This window comes from Diceros bicornis (genome assembly GCF_020826845.1).
Source record: "Diceros bicornis minor isolate mBicDic1 chromosome 21 unlocalized genomic scaffold, mDicBic1.mat.cur SUPER_21_unloc_1, whole genome shotgun sequence".
Taxonomy (NCBI): domain Eukaryota; kingdom Metazoa; phylum Chordata; class Mammalia; order Perissodactyla; family Rhinocerotidae; genus Diceros; species Diceros bicornis.
Window position 1 is genome coordinate 3,580,312 of NW_026690885.1, and position 21,071 is coordinate 3,601,382.

General features: G+C 44.7%; 2 long non-coding RNA genes across 2 annotated transcripts; both read right to left on the reverse strand.

Moving 5' to 3' along the window:
• Positions 1-14,661: 14,661 nt before the first annotated feature.
• On the reverse strand, positions 14,662-16,117 carry LOC131401842 (uncharacterized). Its single transcript, XR_009218045.1, has 3 exons — positions 16,088-16,117; positions 15,005-15,153; positions 14,662-14,706 (listed from the first exon to the last, which is right to left on the reverse strand). It is a non-coding gene; the product is annotated as an uncharacterized LOC131401842 (long non-coding RNA).
• Positions 16,118-17,026: 909 nt separating this feature from the next.
• LOC131401884 (uncharacterized) lies at positions 17,027-20,131 on the reverse strand. The gene is made up of 3 exons (XR_009218080.1): positions 20,050-20,131; positions 19,224-19,315; positions 17,027-17,137 (listed from the first exon to the last, which is right to left on the reverse strand). It is a non-coding gene; the product is annotated as an uncharacterized LOC131401884 (long non-coding RNA).
• Positions 20,132-21,071: the final 940 nt, after the last annotated feature.

Below are 21,071 nucleotides of genomic sequence, written 5' to 3' on the forward strand. Positions count from 1 at the left end.
CCAGCCCGAGACTGGCTTTTTTCACTCAGCATAACGTTTTCAAGGTTTATCCATGCTGTAGCAGTTATAAGTACTTCCGTTTAACGGCCAAATAATATTCCATTGCATGGATATACCACATTTTGTTTATCCATTTATCAGATGATGGACATTTGAGTTGTTTCCACTTTTTGGCTGTTATGAATACTGCTGCTTGGAAATTTGCACATAAGATTTTGTGTGCATATGTTTTTACCTCTCTTGAGTATATACCTAGGTGTGGAGTTGCTGGGTCACATGGTAACTATGTTGAACATTCTGAGAAACTGCCAAACTGTTTTCCAAAGTGGCTGTACCATTTTACATTCCCACCAGCAACAGTTTAAACTTTTATAACAAAAAATGTACAAGAAATCTGCAAAAATTAACTCCTGCTCACCATAAGGTAATGCTACATTTGAACGGGCTCAACATTCGCAAAGTAAAATATTGGCTCTAGCAAAATACAAGCTGGGCTTTTGCAGGTTGGCAGATTTCCCACTTGCCGAGAACAGGCACAAAGACAGGCGTCTCTTTTCTTTTTTAAAATAGTCTGTCAGTTTGTGTGCTTAGCAACAGGAAATAGGGTGGTCTTGAATCTTAAAATTCTGAACATAATTATGTGTCTTCTCAAAGCAGTTTCTGAACCAGGGAAGCTGAAGAGAGAATGTCGCGTTTCACATTATTGTTGACACTAGAATAACAGTAGGAATTGACAGGTTTTTGAGAGACAGATGTTATTGCCGAAAGAAGGACCGTGTATCAGAATTTAAGGATCTGACATAATGGTCAACTTTTTTATGCCTTCCTATTACTTTCTGTAGTTGAGTGCTTGAGGTAAATCTATAATCAAAGATTTTAGTTCAGTTCTTCCTTTTCCTGTCACAGTTACCCATCTGCAATTTCTTAAAAAATATTGAGAGTTGGGGAAAGTGATAGCAAAGCAAACAAACACAACTGAAAATACTTATTAAGGAACAGAAGGTAACTTCTTCAATCAGGCATTCCTCTTTGCTGGAGGAAAAGAGGGGACATATATAAGGAGATATCAGCAAGTTTAGAATTATTGTAATGATGTCTCGGTTAATAATTACTAACTGGAATTTTCAAAGCAAGAGGATCTTGACCACTACTGTACTTTGAAAAAATATTTGTTATACTTCGTTTTACAATATGCTGAGGAAATTTTAATTTTTTCTTTGTATATTTTTTCCCCAGACAAGGGAATTGGGAAGCATCAAGGTGAATGTAGAATGGAAACAGAGCTGTCAGACTAAATTTTCAGCTTTTCACACAGTATAATTATCACTTTTTAGTTTCCACATAAACAAGTCCTTAAATTACATTAAGATTTCAAAAATATCCCTTAATAAAAACTTACATATAACAATCCTGAAGGAATTATTTTACTTTACCATGTGTTATAAACTGAATTGTGCTGGCCCCAAATTCTTATGTTGAAGCTCCAATCCCCAATGTGACAGGGCCTTTAGGGAGGTAATTAAGGTTAAATGAGGTCATAAGGGTAGAGCCCTAATCTGATAGGACTGGTGTCCTTAGAAGAGGAAGAGACAGCAGAGATCGCTCTCTCTCCACGCACAGGCACAGAGGAGAGGCCATATGAGGACACAGAGGAGGGTGGCCACATGCAACACAAGGAGAGAGGCCTCACCAGAAACCAACCCTGCTGGCACCGTGCTCTTGGACTTCCAGCCTCCAGAAGAGGGAGAAAATACATTTCTGTTGTTTAAGCCACCCAGTTTGTAGTCTTTTGTTATGGCAGCCTGACACAACTAAGACACCACACCAATGTGATTTGTAACTGTTCTTTCCTTTTTGCCACTGTGATAGATTATAGACACAACCAAATTTTCTCAACTGAGGCCACAAAGAGATGTCTCTGGCCATTAAATCCAATAGTCATTGGAACTATCTAAATTTTAAAATGAATCCACTAAATTTAGGCTTCAAAGGATGTATTCTAAGTTATTTTGTAGGATAAATCACTATAAAATCAATATTTTACGAGTTGTTACCACCAGGGGGCTTTACCTCCCATTTCTTTAATTCATAGCTAGCCTCTCTATCCCCATAGCTGGCCTCTCCACTATCCTAGATCAGCGACAAGAAGCCAGGACCAAAGTATGGCTGACCTAGTGGAGAACAAAGATGGTGATGATGGTGACAGTGGTAAGAGTGGTGGTGACAAGATCAGTGAACATTTGTCAAGCACTTACCAGATGTCAAGCAGATATCTATTACCTTTTTTAATCTTCAAAATAACCATTATTATTATCCCCACTCTTACAAGATTTAGCAAGGTTGAACAATTTGCTCTCTGTCACAGGATTCAAACCCAGACACAAGCACTCCAGTGCCCATTTCTTATGCTACAATTCTCAAAACTGAATCATTTAAACTCAAATTGTGTTACTGAACCATAGCTTTTTTGAAAAAATAAATAAAAATCCCTAATAATTAATCTGAAGTCTATGTCTAATTTCTTACTAAATACAACCAGTACAAAACCAGATCTACTAAAATAGACTCTAAATGGAACTTGTACCTGATAAATAAAACCAAGTCCCTGTAGGGTAAATGGGAAGAGTAGAAAAGCAGACAGAAGCTTCAGGAGAAATTCAGCATTCCTAAATTGTACCAGTAGGTGATTTTCAAAAAATGATGGAACATTTTTTGTTCAACATTTTCCCCAATACCTCTAGGCCAAAGCAACTGCCTTCACCAAAACAATACAAGTTAAGTCTTGGTTTCAAGTAAAGAACAGAAGCTTAACAAGTGTCTGCGAATATCAAGGCAACTGCTCATTCTTTTATAATACAATTTAATATGCCCTGTATCTGCTCGGAAATTCCCAAATAGGGTGACTCAGGATATAACTATGTCTCTTAGAGTTCCCTGTTCACTAAAGAATTACCACAGAGAGACAGAACACCAACTCCTTTTACTAATTCTGAGAGACCTGAGTAAAGATAAAAGCAACTCATACTCTACCACAATTAAAAAAGCAATCTCATCCACAGGCAGGCTCCTTTTTCCTAAAATGGATTAACCACCTGTCCATTCCTTCCTCATATATTTAATTTTTTTTCACTATATTAACATTATTAAATTAACTAGAGCTTCTATTCCTAGAGCATAGATTACCAAAAGTTGGATTGCTGGGATAAAGTATATATGGCTATTAACTGTGATGGTTATTGCTAGATTCCTTTCCAAAAAAAGTTCTAGGCACTAACATTTTTTTTCAGGCTATATGAAGCAGGCTGTCCTTTTCTACTAATACAGTATTTCATAGACTATAAGTACACAAAGTTTGGAAAGTCTTCTAAAGAACAAGAAATCAATATTTGTTCTCCTGTGGAGGCTTCTGTAATCCCTTTTACTATCAAAAGGAGAAAAGAAACTGTTACTCACAAAATTTATCTGCCTCATGCAAAATCGACTTATGTTTCCTTTTCCCATTCTTGTTCACTTTTCCTCTCTTCCCCATCACTCCACTGTAAGATGTGCACCTATATGTATGAACACAGCTTTCTCACTTGTAAGAGCCTTGACACCTAACACACTTGTCCCATAATTTCACCACAGAGAAGGCGAAAGGAACGATAGTTGGGTAGCCAAACATTTCCACAAAAGGTAAGACTTTATTGTTATTTTCTTTCTTGACTACGAGAGAAGCTAAATCCCTTAAAGAAAGGCTCCCTCTCATCATTTTCCTAAGTGAAATCTTTCTTCCAGTAACTGAAAAGTGAGTAGATATACTTATTAATTAAGGCTCTGAACCCGTCTGCTGAGATTTGCTCTTCTACTGACCAGTTGTGTGACCTGGGAACAAGTTACCTAACTTCTTTGGCCTCTGTTTCTTAATCTGTAAAATGGGTACAAAAATAGTTCTTACTTTGTAAGGTTGTTGCAATGAGAGTGTGTATATGTTTATGTTTGTGTGTATATTTATAAATATTTATATACACACATATATAAAGACCTTAGTACCTGAAACACAGTAAGACCAATGTAAGTGTTAGCTGTAAATCTGAGCCACATTCCCCACTACCCACCTGGAAGGCACCCCTAAAAGGAAGCAGGATGTGGAGAGTTCAAACTTCATTTGCCCTCTAACTCCATGTGAAATGGGAGGCATGCACACCTGGCTCAAAGAGAACAGCTGTCTCCTCTCCCTCTTTGAAGTCAGCGGGCCATTCTCACTCACCAGGTGTAGCAGGGGAAGGGGCCCTGGGCCCTGCCCCACGGGAGCTCATGGTCTAGCGAGCCTGGAGAGAAGAGCAGTTACTACCCTCTCCTGAAAACAGGCCTGCAGATCTAGTTTTAGGGCCAGGACTTGAAAAACTGTTTGTGTATTCAGTTTAATTTCTAATTGTTTTCTGAATAGAAACACACATGAATTAAAAGCTATTAAGACAAAAGAGGTCCAGCTGAACACAGAGAGACTACCTTTCGACTTGTCATCGCTCTGGGTCAAATGAAGTCACATCTTTGAGGATGGCAGAGCTGAGGGGTCACCATCCCCATGAAGGCACAATGGCTTGGTATTAGAAACCTGGGCAACCGCTCAGAGCCCCACATTAGGGAGATTCTTGTGCACTGTGTATAACTGAGCAGTGATTCAAGGGGACTGTTGGTGAAGGAAGCACTGTGGGCTAGCAAGGATAAGAAACTGAGGCTTATACAGACAACTTTAAGTAAGAACCCAACTCCTTCACCCCCTTCCCCTACTGTTCTTTCCTGTAGCGAGTATGACAGGGCCAGGCCCATATCCCTGGGGCCCTCACCACCCCAGTACATGCCCACAGTGTCCTCCTACAAGCACCCATGCCTCCTGGCCTGAGCACTTCCCTCGCTGCTGTGCAGCTGCCAGAAGTGGAGCCAGGCACAACAGTCAGTCAGTGACAGACGGGAGGGGAACGGTAAACGCCTCCCTTTCCCACCCCTGTGTGCAATAACTCTGAGGCATGTTCTACAGTCTTCCAAGGGGACTGAGCTCCAGCTGCTCACAGAGGTAACCTACTCAGTCACACTCTTTATCGGCCCTGTCACTTTCCTCTCTCCTCTATCTGGGATTTTTGGGACCACCTCCTACATAAACTACTTATACTCAAATCCTTGTCTCAGGATCTGCTTCCCAGCAACTCCAACCTAAGTCATTTCCTCTTTAAATATGGGCACTTCAGGATAGTCTTATGACTCCTTTCCCCTTGCCAGGATGTTTATTTTAACCAGGTGTCCCCTCCAGAACACGGGTCACTTCACCCCTTGGAGATAAGCCTGGGCTCTACAGTGGCTGCCTTGGTCTTATGAACACTACTCAGATCCTGGGAGCTGCAGGCTGCCCTCTCAGGATGGAACTCTTCCCACCGTGTAACACTGGGGTGTCTTCGTCTGGTGCCTCTCCTGCTGTGGGGCTTCTTCCACTCACAGCTCCACCACCTCTCCTGACATGGCTCAAATCCACAGCCAAAGCCACTGCACACTAGGCACACGTCTGTCTTCTTGCTTGAAATTTTCTTCAGTGGAGCTTGAAGGTATTTCTTCTCTCCAAAAAAGCCAACTCAAATGGATGCTCCTTTTATTGGAAATGTGAGCAGTTTAGAGATGGGCACTCTGCTTTTCACGGCTCACCTGATTCAGCTGGAATATTACAGCACTAAGGGAGACCATTTCACTAGCTCCCAGAGTTAGATAAAAATGCAGAATCTAAATAAATAATTGAAATATTTCACATGATGTAGCTAGGATGTTTTTATCTGATCAGGAATTCCTCCCAACATTTGAAGAGCCTTTCACCCATGCTCACTTATAAGGCAGTGCAGCAAGATGGCTAACAGTATGGCTGCTGAGGCCAAATGGTCAGGGTTTGATTTTTGCCTCTGCCTAGCTGTACAGTCTTAGACAAGTTAACTTACCCCTCTGAGCCTCCCTAGAAAATGAGGATAACAACAGTATCTACCTCCAGGATTGCTGAGAAGATTAAATGAGTGGGCCCTCAATCCAGTGACTGGCATCCTTATAAGAAGAGATGAGGACACAGACACATGGAGGGAAAAAGATCATGTGAAAGACGTAGGCAGAGATTGGAGATCTGCTGCCACAAGGCAGGGAAGCAGGAACCACCAGGAGCTGGAAGAGGTGAGGGAGGATTCTCTGCTGTTGGTAAACTGTGCGTCAATTGTAGGCCTCTCCCTCTGTTCTCACTCAAACCATAAAACCTAACAGTACCTTGTCTTAAAAATTCTGATTATCATGTGGCTTATCATACGGCTGTCCTGAAGATCATGGACCATGCCCGATGCCATCATTTAAATTTCTCAGGTCCACAGTTATCACCCCTGAACTCCTTCATTTCTCATTGTAACTCACTGAAATCACAGTCTCCATCTAAGAATCAGTAAGGAATAATTTTAAATGTATGGGAGAGAAAACCCAGCTAAATTTAACTTAAAATAATTTAACAATATAAGAAGAAGGAAAAAAAGATTCGATGAGGGAAGAAATCAGCTCTTGGTAACGAGACTTGAGGAGCAGATTGTGTCCAGGCACAGAGATGCAGCATACAAATGAGGGGGCAGGTCTTGTCCTGACCGTCCCTGATGCCCATCCCTACTCTGCTCTCCTCCCAGGTGGCCTCAAACCCTGTCAGCGGCTCCTACACTGTGACCTCGCTCAGCTCCACTCCCCAGAACTCCAGGTCTGGCAGGTAAGAACCCCGTGTATACCCAGCTCCTACTCCTGTTCCATAAAGGGTCCTGTGCCTGGATCCTGTTGGACCAGAGAGGGCCATTTGACACCCCATTGCTAGGACATTGGGGATTTGGAATATGCAGATTAGCTCACACTGAGGAATTAGAACACCCTAGTCCTAGGGAGGAGTCAGCCCCACACCAAAGCTGTGGGCTCTGGGAGGGAGCCATCACTATGTTAAATCCAGAGGCCATTGTCAGGAGGCACAAGGCACAGCTGTGCACCTCCACTCCCTCTCTGCCCTTCTGTTTCTCAGTCACTCTTTGACCCTCTGAAATAGGCTTCCTTCCCCATGACTGCTAAGACTGCTCTATCAAAGCTCTTCAAGAAAGTCCAGAAAATTCCAGATCCTTCCAAAACCACCTCAGTCCTTTTCCTTCCTGACCCAGTGAAAGATCCCCCATCTCACTTCTGTAACTTGACCCTTTTTGGTTAATTTCAGGTGTCAACTTGACAGAGCTAAGGGATGCCCAGAAAGCTAGTTAAGCATTATTTCTGGATGTGTTCACACGGCTGTTTGTGGAAGAGATTAGCATTCAATTCCATAGACTATGTAAAGAGGCCCACCCTCACCAGTCTGCGACCTGATACTACCACAAATACGCAGGCAAAAGATAAGTTCATCAAATACCATAAGAAACTACAGTAACAATTCAGAGCAGAAGGAAATGACAAATCTCCAGAAACCAACCTTGAAGTCACAGAAATTTACAATCTAAATGACAGAGAATTCAAAATAACGGTCATAAGGAAACTCACCAAGTTACAAGAATGTTCAGACAGTTCGATGAACTCAGGAATAAAATTAATGAGGAAAAGGAAGACTTCATCAAAGAGACTGAAACTATTAAAAAAAAACAAGCAGAAATTCTGGATATAAAGAACGTAATTAATGAGATAAAAAAGAATCTGGAATCCTTACAAAATAGAGCTGATATCATGGTTGAAAGAATAAGTGATTTAGAGGATAGAAATATAGAAATGCTTCCAGTGGACGAGGAGAAAGGACTCAGATTTTTAGAAAATGAAGGAATTCTTGCAGAAATATAGGACGCAATTATAAAAGCAACCTAAGAATTATACGTATTCCAGAGGGAGAAAAGAGGGAGAAAGGAGCAGAGAGCTTGTTCAAAGAAATAATAGCTGAGAACTTCCCAACCCTGGGCAAGAACCGGACTTACAAATACATGAAGCCAACAGAACACCTAATTACATCAATGCTTAAAGACCTTCTCCAAGGCGTATAATAGTAAAATTGGCAAAAGACAATGACAAAGAAAAAATCTGAAGGGAAGTAAGACAGAAGAAAATAACCTACAAAGGAATCCCTATCAGGCTTTCAGCATATTTCTTGGCAGAAACTTTACAGGCAAGGAAAGAATGGAATGATATATTAAAAATACTGAAAGAAAAAAACTTTCAGCCAAGAATACTCTATCCAGTGAAATGATCCTTATGATACAATGGAGAAATAAACGTTTTCCCAGATAAACAAAGGCTGAGGGAATTCATCGCTACAAGATCTCCCATACAAGCAATGATCAAGAACGCCCTCACACCTGAAACAAAAAGAAGGAAAATGTCTACAAAGCTTTGATCAAAGAGATAAATAGACAAAATCAGAAAGCTACAGCTCTGTTTCACGACAGGCTAGCAAATACTTAATTATAACTTAAAAGAAGAAGGGAAGGAAGGCATCAAAAGTAACTATAAACACTTCAACTTAGTCACAAACGCACAACACAAAAATGAATAAGTTGTGACAACAATAACTCAGAAGGAGAAGAGGAAAGGGATGGAATCTGCTTAGGCTAATGGAGATAAGAGGCTATCAGAAGATGGACTGTCTCATCTATGAGATCTTCATACAAACCTCAGAGTAACCAGCAAACAAAAAATCAGAGCAGAGCCATAGATCATAAAAATAGAGAAAACTGCCACAGAAAACCCCCAAAATGAAATAGTAGTCAGAAACACAAAGGAAGAGGAACAATGGAAATATAGATTAGGTGGGATTAAGCCCCCATGTATCAATAATCACTCTAAATGTAAATCGACTGAATTCTCCAATCAACAGACACAGTCTGGTGGGGTGGATTAGAAAAGAAGACCCAATGATATGCTGCCGCCAGGAAACACATATCAGCTCTAAAAACAAACAGGCTCAGAATGAATGGATGGGAGACAATACTCCAAGAAAATGGCAAATAAAAGAAAGTAGGTGTTGCCATACTTAGATCAGACAAAGCAGACTTCAAGATAAAAAAGACTATGAGAGACAAAGAGGGGCAGTATATAATGATAAAGGGGACTTTCCACCAAGAGGACATATCCCATTCAACATAGTACTGGAGGTTTTGTCCAGAGCAATTAGGCTGGAAAAAGAAATAAAAGGAATCCAAATTGGAAAGGAAGAAATGAAACTCTTGCTGTTTGCAGATGACATGATTGTAAATAGAAAAAACCATAAAGAATCCATCAGAAAACTATTAGAAATAATCAACTACTACAGCAAAGTTGCAGCGTACAAAATCAACTTACCACCATCAGTTGCATTTCTACTCTAATAATGAACTAACAGAAAGAGAACTCAAGAAAACAATCCCATTTACAATTGCAACAAAAAGAAAAAAGTCTCTAGGGATAAATTTAACCAAAAAGGTTAAAGACCTATACAATGAAAACTATAAGACATTATTGAAAGAAATCACTGATGACCTGAAGTAATGGGAAGATATTCCATGCACATGGATTGGAAGAATAAACACAGTTAAAAAGTCCATATTACCTAAAGTAATCTAGAGATTCAATGCAATGCCAATCAGGATTCCAAGGACATTCTTCACAGAAATAGAACACAGAATCCTAAAATATATATGGAATAACAAAAGACCTCGAACAGCCAAAGCAATCCTGAGAAGAAAGAACAAAGCTGGAGGCATCACAATCCTAACTTGAAAATATATTACATAGCTATAGTAATCAAAATGGCATGGTACTGGCACAAAAGCAGACTCATAGATCAATGGAGCAGAACTGAAAGCCCAGAAAGAAAACTACACATCTCTGGTCAGTTAATCTCTGACGAAGGAGCCAAGATCATACAATGGAGAAAGGAAAGTCTCTTCAATAAATGCTGTTGGGAAAACTGGACAGCCACATGCAAAAGAATGAAAGTAGATCGTTATCTTCCACCATACACAAAAATTAACTCGAAATGGATAAAAGACTTGAATCTAACACTTGAAACCATAAAACTCCTAGAAGAAAATATACACAGTACAGTCTTTGACATCGATCTTAGCAGCATCTTTTCCAATACCATGTCTACTCACGCAAGGGAAAGAAAAGAAAAAATATACAAATGGGACTACATGAGACTAAAAGGCTTCTGCAAGGCAAAGGAAACGATGAATAAAACGAAAAGACAGGGCCGGCCCCGAGCCTTAGTGGTTAAGTGTGCGCACTCTGCTACTGGCGGCCCAGGTTCGGATCCCAGACGCGAACAAACGCACCAATTTTCCCACCATGCTGCGGCCGCGTCCCACATACAGCAACTAGAAGGATGTGCAACTATGACATACAACTGTCAACTGGTACTTTGGGGGAAAAAAAAAAGGAGGAGGATTGGCAATAGATGTTAGCTCAGAGCCAGTCTTCCTCAGAAAAAAAGAGGAGGATTACCATGGATGTTAGCTCAGGGCTGATCTTCTTCACCAAAAAAAAAAAAAAAAGAAAAAGGAAAGACAACCCACCAACTGGGAGAAAATATTTGCAAATCATATATCTGACAAGGGGTTAATCTCCAAAATATATAAACAACTCATACAACCCAACAACAAAAAAACAGATAATCCAATCTAAAAATGGGCAGAGGATACGAACAGATACTTTTCCAAAGAAGATATACAGAAGGCCAACAGACAAATGAAAAGATGTAAAACATCACTAATTATTAGGGATATTCAAATCAAAACTACAATGAGAGATCACCTTATACCTGTCACAATAACTAAAATTCCCAAGACAAAAAGTACCAAATGTTGGAGAGGATAAGGAGAAAAGGGCACGCTCACACATTGCTGGTGGGAATGCAAACTGGCGCAGCCACCAGGGAAAACACTATGGAGATTTCTCAAAAAATTAAAAATAGAAATAGCATACCTTCCAGTTATCCCACTACTGGGTATTTATCCAAAGAAATTGAAATCAACAATTCAAAGAGATTTATGCACCCCTGTGTTCACTGCGGCATTATTCACAATAGCCAAAACATGGAAGCAATCCAAGCGCCCTGCTACGGATGAATGCTTAAAGAAGACGTAGTATGTATTATATACAATGGAATACTACTCAGCCAGAAAAAAAAGACAAGATCATCATGTTTGCAACAACCTGGATGGACCTTGAGGGTAGGATGTTAAATGAAATAAGCCAGACAAAATCAAATATGCATGATTTCACTCATACGCAGAAGATAAACATACACAGGGATAAAGAGAACAGATTAGTGGTTACCAGAGGGGACGGGGGCTGGGCATTGAGTGAAAGAGTTAAAGGGGCACATATGCATGGTGATGGATAATAGTTAGACTACTGGTGGTGAGCATGATGCAGTCTATACAGAAATTCACAAATAATAATGAACACCCGAAATTACACAATGTTAACACCCTTTATAATTTCAATAAAATAATTAAAAAAGAAAAAAAATAATTCATTCTTTTTTATGGTTGAATAGTATTCCATCGTGGGGATATACCACACTTTGTGTATCTGTTCACCAGTAGATGGACATTTTGGTTGTTTTCCGTTTTTGTCTAGAATAAATAGGTTGTTATCAACATGTGTGTACAAGTCTGTGTATAGACATATGAGTTTATTTCCCTTGGATGGATTCCTAGGAGAGGAATGGCTGGATAGACGTATGTAATTATTAAAGACGCATCCAAGCTATTTTTCACCAGCACTCGATGAGAGTTTCAGTGACTTGACATCTTCAACAACACTTGCTATAGTCAGTCTTTTTAATTTTAGCCATTCTCAAGTGTGGTAGAATCTCATGATGACTGTCACTTACATTTCCCCAATGACTCATGTTGTGAAGGAGAAGGCAAGCCACGCACAGACTGGGAGAAAACATCTGCAAAACATATCCCTAGAAAAGGACGTGTACTTATAATATATAAAGAGCGATTACAACCCAATGGTAAGAAGACAATCAACACGTCATGGCTTACCAGGAGACAGCAGATCAGGCCTGTGATGAGCACCAGGAGGCCTGCCAAGCAGATGAGGATGAGGGTCCAGAAGGGGAGGTCTGGGGAGACAAGTGGTGGGGTGAGCCACCTCCTGTCATCGCCCCAGGGCTCCTGCTGACCCCACTGTGCCTCAACCGTCCTTGACAAGGGTTGGCCAACTTTCCTCATCATCCAAGACCCTGTGCGCATGGTTCTCTTCAATGAGGCACAGCATCAAGATACTCGCCCCCTACCATGGGCTGGGGTTTCCTGCAGGTTTACCATGCTTCTCAGTCAAGGTGTCATCTCTGTTGGGAGAATATTCTGGAAGTGAATGAAATGGAGAATGCATGTGAGTGTGTTTCACTCTTTTTAATAAAACTTTTTAGACACAGAAAAATAAAGGGAACAGTCTCATAAACATCCATCATCTAGATTTAACAATGTACATTCCATCCAATTAAAACAATATTTCATCAATGTATAAATTATTAACACTTGCCACCCTTGATTCATCCCATGTTTTCAATGAAATATTAAAGTCAAGTATACATCATGATGTTTCACCTCATTTTACTTTCCATCTCTAAAAAGTGAGCACACTTTGCTACAAAATCCAAGGCCATTATCACAGAACAAAAGTGTAATAAATTAAACCAAATTAATACCTCTGGGCACAGAGGACTGAATTTGGGGTGGACTATCTTATGACGGCCGGGGGGAGAATGGGTCATCACAGTTGGCAAGCCTATGTGATCTCTCTAAATTCGTAAATTCCCACTCAAAATTGTTCTTCCGTGCCTAGAAACACATCATCCCCTTCTCCTTTATCTATTTGCTTAATATTCATTTCCTAGGATTAACCTACAATGTAATTTCCTGCAGGAAGTCTTCTCTGGTTACCCCCTAAAAATATGAGTTTGTTCAGATCAAATAATTGATAAGTTTCAATTCTCTATTCTTGTTATTGCCAGCTACAACATAAACTCCAGGAGGGAGTGGGCATGGGGGGAGGGGTGCAGGTCACCCTACTTGTGCCTCTACCCAGACAACCTCTTAGAGGTGTGCTGTCTGATATGCAGCAGCAACAAGTCTCTTTTTGAATTAAAATTAATTTTAGTTAAATAAAATAAAAATTCTAACCTCAGTAACATTAAAAATCAGTAACAATAAAGACCAGTCACAATACCATCTTTCGAGCACTCAACAGCCACATGCAGCTATGCACTCACTGGACAGCAAAGATATAGAACATTCCACCACTGCAGAAAGTTCTAGTGCGTTGGTGCTCACCTAGAGCGGGACTTGGCAAACTATAGCCTGTGGATCAGAAACCACATCCACCCCCAAACCTGTAAGTCTGCTTCACACACAGCTGGAGGCCCTCATTGACCATCTGGCCCAGTGGCTCTCAGTGCAGAGATAAGGAAACAAAAGTCCGTAGAGGGGAGGTGACTAGCTTGAGGTCACAGAGCTGTCTAGGAGAAGGTGAGGGCCTCCCACACTACACTGGTGTCCTTTTCTCTCTCTCAATGGTGGGTAAAGACTGGGGGACTATGCCACCTCCTGCCAGGCTGAGCAAGTTCAGTGTTCTCTTAGCCCCAGGCCTCCAGAGTCCCTAGAAAGGCCTCACTTTCTTCCCCAATGACCAGGGAGCCTTACCATCCCCAAGGGCATTCTTTCCGTCCAGGGTAAAGTTCTGCAGCTGGGTACCCTTCTGGTCAGCCGCAGGAATTCCTCATAGATGGCAACTCTATCCAGTCTCTGTGCCAAGGCGGCTGGGTACACAGTGAGTCCACCCAGTGTGGTTACCATGGGAGACCGACCTGGAAGGACACAAGGGATGAACAAGGGTGTCTGGAATTCTACCCTGATTCTAGATTCCCTGCTTCTGGGTCCTGTCCAAGAGAACTTTCAGCAATAATGTCAACATTTGCCTGCACTACCAAATACACTCATTATTAGCCCCATGTTGTTATCAAGCACTTAAAATGTGGCTAGTGTGTGTGAGTGAGGAACTGAATTTCTCATGTAATTTCATGTAAAGCTTGGTGACCTAGAACAAACACAAGGGAGAGTGGGTGAGAAGATGGAGGTCTCCTGGAGATGCAGGGGGCCACTGGAGCCAGTGAAAGATCACAGACCTTGGGGCAAGGGAGACCTGACTTCAAATCCTGGCTCTGCTCCTAACTCACTGTGTGACCTTAGGCACAATAATCCCCTTTCTGAGCTTCAGTTTACCCACGTGAGAAATGGGGAAGGCAGCTAGGACATCACCTCTGGACACTGAGAGAACCCAGGCACGCAGGGAAAGTGAAGGGTTGAAACAATCACGTAACAGATGTAAGTCAGACGGAGGAATGACGGTGCCCTCAGGGCAAGGAGAGACGGGACAGGGGAGAACCCACCTGGTCCTGGGTGTCCCTCAGCAGGGCGGTGTATTCCGAGGATGTGGGCTCCGGGTTGCTGAGGTTCCAGCTGATGATGTGGAAATGTAGCTGGTGCTCTCTCTGGATGGATAAACTCTGTGCTGCAGAGCCTGCAGCCACCGAGAGGAAGAGCAGACAGGTGGAGACTCTCCGCTCCCAGCACACAGGCATGGTGGCCCACGGGGTCAGGATGGTGGGTGCAGACAGCGTCCACACTGCTGGCTTCCCCATCCTTTTCAGGCCTGGGGAGAGAGGGACGTGGGGACTCTAGAGAGAGGTCCTGAAACCTCTGGGGTGGGGGTCAGAACAGGAAGGAGGAAATGGGAGGACAGGGGCGAGACAGAGAGGGGTGGTGACAAAAGTGGTCATTAGGGGCAACTAATCAGGGGAGGGTCTCACCTGAGGGAGAACAGTCTGCAACTCAAGGAGAAGAGGCCCAGGCTGCTCTTCTTGAACAAGGATCCAGCTGGGGAGGAAGGAGGAGGAGGAGGAGCAGGAGGGACAGGGATTGGGGGAGGGGCTGGGTGGGATTTAAACCACCAGGAGCTGCTGGGACCAGGGTCTCCCCAGGCTCTGCAGGACCCTCTCAGTGGAGTTGAACATGGCTGAGCCGTTGCTCCTGTCTGATGAATACTTGAGGGTGGAGATGGGGAAGGTGACTGTGAGGGACTTCAGGTTGTGCCCCAAAGCTGCAAGACGAGAGGGAGAGCAACGGCCATCACTGAGAGCTGGCCTGAGACCACACCAGAGTCCTGCACTCATTATCATCTGTCGTCTTCTCTCCCAGTGGCACCACCACCCACCCGTGTGGTCACCCAAGTCAGAACCAGCACATCTGCTCAGCTCCTCCTCCCTCCCAGTAACACAAATTCCAGTTGCACACTGGTCCTCACATACACTCCCTCTCTCCATCCCTGTCCCAGCTTAGGTGTTAACTTCCTTCACCTGGACCAACACCCCAGCAGGCTCACTGGATGCTCTGTCTAAAGGATGTTCTACAAGGACCACTAGAAGAATCTTTCTGAAATGAATACCTCACTAGGGCCACCACTGCTCTAGTACCACCCATGGCTCCCTATGGCCTTCAGTGTTTAGTTCAACCTTCTTGACCTGGCACTCAAGGCTCTACTCAATCTGGCTCCTGCTGACCTTTCAGTCTCATTTTATCCATGTACCGCGGGTTAAACTTCATGCTTCACGCAACTCAAATTCGTTTCAATTCTCCCCATACAGCATGTTGTTTCTGGCCGGAGCCTTTGATCATGGAATCCTCTCTGCCAGGAAAACCCTTCATCCTCTAGTTTCCAGGGTCCCTCCTACTTATTCTCAAAGACTCCATTCTGGTGAAACTTTCTCTAGCAAGCTCTTCCCCTCCAAATCATGCCAGGCGCCTCTCCCCGAAACATCCCACATTGTACTATAATGGTGTGTTAATTTCACAAGATTAGGGGCTCTCTGAGGGCTGGCCTTAGACTGAATCATCAGTATAATCTTTGTGATCAACATGATTGCCCTAAAACCAGAATCTCACACTGTGGCTTCCCAGCTCCTGGATCACAACTGGCTGGTGGAGGTGTGGGGCCGGAGAGCTTCTCTTGGGAAGGAAAAGGCACCCCCAGATACCTGTGGTGGCTTCTGGTGGCACAGGTGATGATCAAGTATGCAGGGATGTGGTGGCCGGCTCGGGAGCTGTGGCGAGGGCTGTCATCAGGGAGGGACAGAGTGGGAGGAGCCCCCAGGCTCACCCGGGCTCCAGCAGTGGCTGTGCCAGGACCACCATTCACAGGTGAAGCATACATGAGAGTGAGGGGAGGGGTGACTGTGTGAGTAGAGGGATGAGCAAGCCTGTGGATGAGAGGAGCCCAAGAGAGAGAGAGATAGGTGAACAAGAGAGACTGAACACAGAGGAGAGACAGATGGACGGGTAGAAAACTGGACAGACGGATGGGATACCTGGAAAAGGAGGACCAAGGGCGGGTCTTCAGGAGAATTAAAGTGAAAACCACGTGGGGTCAGAATGTGGTGGAGAACACGTCTGTGTCTAAGGCTTTCTCACACTGGGCTGGGACTCTCCACCAGAACCCGGGAGGGAGAGAAGGGATGAATTAGGGCCCTTCCAGGTGCTTCCCTCACCAAGGACAGCGGGTGAAGGAGAACAAGTGCTCCCCAACCCCAAAGGTGGACGGGACCCAGGAGATCAGGACCAGGAATACTCACTCACTCACCGGTGGTCGTCAGGGCTGCGGCTCCATAGGTGTAACCTGTGGAGAGAAGGCGAGAGGAGCTGCGCAAGAGTTGGGGTGAACATAAAGGATTAAGGGAGAGGGAGGATGTAGGGAGCTTGGTGGGGAAAGCAGAGGGGAAGAGGGGAGGGGAAGAGGGGAGGGGTGTTCAGGGGGGAGGCAACAAGATGGAAGGTGGCTGGACCCAGTGATCACACAGTGATGAGAAGACTGATCCCAGACCAGGAGCATAGAGAGATGGATCATAGCTCACTTTAGAGCAACGGAGGCAACACAGAACTCTGACTGGGAGAGAGAGTGTGGCTGTAGCACAGCCGCTCACCACTGACGTAGAGGCTGTCCCCGTCCAGGGTGAGGGAGCCCAGGTGGGTGACGCCCTGGGTCTCATGGCACGGCTCCCAGTAGAGTCACTCTCTGTCCAGCCCGGGACCTGCGGGGGTCAGAGTGGAAGGTGCAGATGATGTCCACCCCAGTGGCTGCCCCACCCTTTTCAAGCCTGGGGGAGGGAGAACCTGGGGACATGGAATACTGAGCAGGGGTCCTTCTGGGTGTGGAAAGCGAGAGAGGGGAAGGGAGGAGGCTGAGGGAGAGGCTGAACGGGCTGCTCTGATGTCTGGAGAGGCTCTCCTCGGTGTCTCCCATGTGAGACAACCCCCTCACAAGTAAGGCCTGACTTCCTGTAGGATGTGGAGGGGGGCCTGTGAGTGACAAAGAGGGGTGAATACACAGACCTGGGTGAGGGGGTGCCTGCAGCTCTGCACGGACAGCAGCGAGGAGAACAGTCTCTGCCCTGTGCCATCTGACACATGCAGGCAAGAAAGTACCGTTACGTTCTCTCGGTTCTACACTCCAAGGTCTTTTCTTTCTATTTCTGTAATACTCCACAGCCATCACCCAGGCCTAGGGAACAATCATCTTATTCCTAATCTTATTCCCAGCACCTCCCATCTTGCCTCTTAAGTCTACATTCTTAACCATGAAATCCATTTGAACCAACGTGCTTAGACCAAACGCTAATCACATCATCCTTCTACTCGCATCTCTCCAGAGTCTTCCCACTGGTCTTAGAACAGAGTCCCAAGTTACCCCTGATCTGGTCCTGCCTGTCCCCCCTCGCCGGCGTGGCTCACACCCCTCCCCCTGTGTTGACTCGGCTCAGCCATCCCTCTTCTCAGTTCATGGACACACCAGGCTCTCTGCTTCAGGGGTGTCCTCATGCGGGTCCCTCTGTCTGAAACGCTCTCTTGAACACACTCCCACACCCTCACTCCAGTCTAACCCTCCAACTAGCTAAATCCTGTCCAAACTCTAGCTCTCAAGCTAAATATCAGTCCTTCTCAAGAGGGCTTCCCTGCCCCCTCAGGTTGAGTCCCCTTGTGCCAAACTCCCACATCACTCTCATCATTAACTGTCTAAAATCCAAATTCCCAAATACAATATAAATTCCACGGAGGTGGGACAAGGTCTCTCTGGTTCTCCAGGTCCCCATGCATGTGGCCCAGGGCCTGGCTCATCAGATGAGGAACCATCCCAGTTTGTCTAGGACTGCCCTGGTTTGAATACTAAAAGTCCTGTGTCCTGGAAAACCCCTCTGTCCTGAATAAACGAGGATGGTGGGTCACCATAAATTATAAACTCAAAGACTATCTATTGCATGACAAGCACACATTCCCCTCAAGAACATCACAGGAAAGCTAGAATGAAAAAGGCACACACACATACACACACAATTAGTAGAGGCCAACAACTAAATACAAAATTACTTAACAAGATTCTCTGCAACGTGAATCACCAGACCGTTATTTCAGAAAAGTTTCAAGAAACAAAGTTAATTCCCTTTAGAAGGCAAGGTGGTGAGGACAGGTTTTTTAGAGACTAGTGCCCTGCCCTGCAATCTACAGTGTTGCTTAGTACTCCTCCAAATGATTTGAAATGTCATAAAGAAAAAAATGCTCAAAATAAATCTGGCTACTGGCAAATTCAATGTCAAATTTGTTATTAATACAAAGAAGTTCCAATCATCTTTTTCCCTGAATGTTCCTTTATTTCAAATTTTTGTGGAGGATTTATAGGACTTTAGAAGTCAAGTTGAATGGGTCTAAGGAATGTTGCTGAGTATCCCTGCTAATATTTAATGGGATGTCTTCTAATACTACATACACACGCAAAACATTTCTGTATTTATATTATATATAAATCCTGACTTTTGAGTATTATGCAATGCAAGTAAATCTATATTTTCTACTATAATACACATTTGCAGTTACTTACATTTGTTTTATGTGTTCTTATTTGCATATAACTGTACTTACTGAAATATTTACCACACAGAACCACCCACAGCTTACCATCTTTCCCTTGAATATAATCCATGAAACATTAATAATTTTTCTCAAGATACCCTCACTCTCAGTGTCCATGTGGTGACAACCTGAGCCCAGGAAAGCCCACTAGCAGGTCTTCTGCACAGCGGAGGCTGCCGGAACCTGCTGGTACCAGGTCCACAGGGTACTCACCTGGTCACACAGAAATCCATGGATCAGCGAGGACAGGTGGACTCTGAGCCTGCTTTCACCTCAAACTTGAGCTCCACGGATGCTTTTTGTGTCTGAGGGGGGAAGAAAAGCGCAAACAAGCTTTTGAGGCCTTTTCTAGGGTGTTGGATGGAAAGGCCACCCAATTCACTTTTCTTTTTTGTATTTACTGATGTAACTGTAACTGTTGGCTGAAACTGGATTTTCCCGATTCCTATGCAGTCACCTGCTCCCCAAGATGGGAGGAAGCAGCTTCGTGCTGTGTGCACTTGTGTCGCTCAACTCACTTGGCTGGACAGAGACTTTTTGCTGACTCTGGACCCTTTAAACAAGCTTGTCAATTAGGGCCCCTGTAAGTGACTCGCTGACTTGTAAACAATTCCCACACTTCATTCAGGGCTCGGGAGATTTTCAGGCCCTGGAGCAGGTTTCCCAACCTCGGCACCACTGACATGTGGGGCCGGATGATTCTCTGTCGGGCCGTCCTGGGCCCTGGAGGACGCTGAGCAGCTTCCCTGCCTCCCCCTCTAGATGCCAGGAGCGCCCCCATTAGTAACAACCCAAACACCGCCTCCAGACGCGGATAAGCCCCCTGGGGACAAAATCACAGGAGGACGGTGACGGGGACTCTGAGGAGGGGCCGGCGGCGCCCGGAGCCGGGAGGAACAGCAGCCTCGGGCGCCCTGAGCGAACAGCCCGGGGAAACGGGGCTCCGGGGGGACGCGGGGACGCCGGGCCGTGACGGGGCTGCCCGCGGCCCAGGCCCCTCCCTGGACCGCGACCGGAGCCGGGACCGCCCGCCGCTTACCGCGCGTCGCCCCTTCGGCCGAAGGTCCACGGGAATCCCGTCCGCGCCGAGAAGACTGGACACACCGCGCAGACCTCCCGCTCCATCCACGGCGCCGCCCGCGCTTCCGCTTCCGGTCTCGGGCGGGCGTCTGGGAGGAGAGAAGTTCGGGGAGAACGGACGATTGGGGGCTCCGGGTTGAGGCCGCGGGGGGGGCGGGGCGGGGCGGGGCGGGGCCTCTCACCCCAGCCTCGGGGGAGGTGTCTAGTTTCTAGAGTTAATGTGAGACCGGTCCGCGGGCTGGGTCAGCACCAGGGACAGGGACCAGGTCTAGGGGCGGGGCTGTGGGTGGAAACCAGCTCTAGAGGCGGGGCTGTGGGCGGGGACCAGGCTGTGGGCGGAGCCCGGGACCTGGCGGGGAGAGACGGAAAGAGCCGAACTGTGGCCGCGAAATCGGAGAGAGACGAACCCGAACCGCTGAGCCGAGGAGCGGCTGAAGATAATGTCAGTTTTATTTCATCCTTTCCAATAAATCATTCCTTTTGTATCATTTCCTGACAATATTGCATCAAGCAGGGCCTCCAGTGTGTGTTTCGTAGAAGCAATGATAATGAACGTTCTTCTCTTATCCTTGATTTCAACACTGCACCATAAAGTTTGACTCTGTAAATACTCTTTATGAGATTGACAGAGTTCCCTTCTATTCCTGATTTTGTAAGAGTTGTTTTTGTTGTTGCTGTTTATTTTTTAATACACAAATGGTGTTGAATTTAATTAAATGTCCTTTTCTGCAGTTATCGAGGTTATTATTTCTCCCTTTTCAGGGACTAGAGTACTGAATTACATGGCATGACCCAAGCTTAGTCATGATATGGCCTTCTTATAAAATATAGCTGGATTTGGAATGCTGATTTGATTTTTATTTAGGGTACATGAACTTAATTCAAGAAGGAGAGTGGCCTCTTATAATAGTCAATTACTAAATTGACTAAGGAAGCATTTCAACTCTGCAGTTCTCATCCAGAATATTTCCTTGGATGAAG